The sequence below is a fragment of the Hyalella azteca genome, unplaced genomic scaffold (assembly GCF_000764305.2).
Source record: "Hyalella azteca isolate HAZT.00-mixed unplaced genomic scaffold, Hazt_2.0.2 contig7624, whole genome shotgun sequence".
Taxonomy (NCBI): domain Eukaryota; kingdom Metazoa; phylum Arthropoda; class Malacostraca; order Amphipoda; family Hyalellidae; genus Hyalella; species Hyalella azteca.
The window spans coordinates 243069-244641 of record NW_025937745.1 but is presented as its reverse complement, the minus strand read 5'-3'; positions in this window follow the sequence as shown (position 1 = coordinate 244641).

Here is a 1573-nt window from a genome sequence, read left to right as displayed (position 1 = left end):
TGTGTGAGGAGGTCGTAAGAGTGTGAGGTGGTCGTAAGTGTGTGAGGTAGTCGTAAGTGTGTGAGGTGGTCGTAAGTGTGTGAGGTGGTCGTAAGTGTGTGAGGAGGTCGTAAGTGTGTGAGGAGGTTGTAAGTGTGTGAGGAGGTCGTAAGTGTGTGAGGTGGTCGTAAGTGTGTGAGGAGGTCGTAAGTGTGTGAGGTGGTCGTAAGTGTGTGAGGAGGTCGTAAGTGTGTGAGGAGGTCGTAAGTGTGTGAGGTGGTCGTAAGTGTGACAGGTGGTCGTAAGTTTTACGACTTATAGACTCGGCTTTCGGCTGATTGTATTGCTCTTATTTTCTTGAGTGGAGTTTTACGCCGCGCGCTTTACGACAATTCGAGGGAAACATCGAACGCCGTTACGCTGACCCCTCAGATACACTCAAAAAAATATAACTCAGTACTCACTGCAGTGAGTGACAGAGAGCGCATTTTCTCGTCGACGAAAACTTGAGATCACGGACGGACAGACAGACGGACGGACGGACATGGCGAGCACAATACTGCATTTTTTCCATAAATGAGAAAATGCGCTAAAAATGAGTGGACTGTCATGTCCAAAAGCTAACCCACCTTCTCACCCACAGCATTAGCAGAGAGTATGTGTAACATTGATGCCTAATTTTGTCGCGTAATATTGGCGTATATGCTAGCTTATACGCTATTAGCGCGTGCGCTATATACGCTATTTATACGCACACTAGTTACTGCGTTAATATTGCGTATCAAAAGTTCGTATATCAAGCAGTATACGAGTGCGTAACTGAATGGTTATAGAGCCAATGTATTATCAGTGAAATATACGCTTCTGCGGGAAGGTAAACCATTCAAAGTTTTCACGCATTATATCATTCAAGTTATATTCGCTTTAATGAGTACATTTCTATCATCAAAGTTATATGAACATCATATCGTAATATAGATTGGGACTAAAGACTGCTTGGGAAAAATTTATCTTCATATAAATAAACTAGAATCTGAAAGCAGATTAAGCTTGTGTAAACACGAGTGGTTAATGATATGTATAAACAAATTAAAATAAAAACCTTAAATTTGCGCCAATCCCGGATTCCCACCCTTCCACCCGCACCCTTGCTTTCACCTCCCTTACCTCATCCCTCACTCCCCACTCTCAACCCCTCCCTCACTTTCCTCATCCTCACCTCTCTCTTTCTATCCCTCACCCGCCCTCAACCCTCGCACCCAACCCTCACAGCCATCCTTCCTCCCCACTCATCCTCAACCCCCTCACCCCTCCACCCTCATCCCCCTCACCACCCCTCACCATCACCATAACGCACCCACAAGCCGGCTCTCACTATCCCATCTCGAGCCGCGGCTCAAGCCGGCACTCGAGCTCGCATTGATTGGCCGGTGAAGCCGCGAATGTTTTACTGGCGCGGAAGGCATAACAACTTCAGAGTCTGCGAATCCTTTTGATGCTGCGCGCCAGTCTTACAAATTGGCTCAAATGATTGGCCGGCAGTCTCTTCTATTGGCTTAGTGACATTCTATTGACTTTGTTCCAAAGGAAGCGT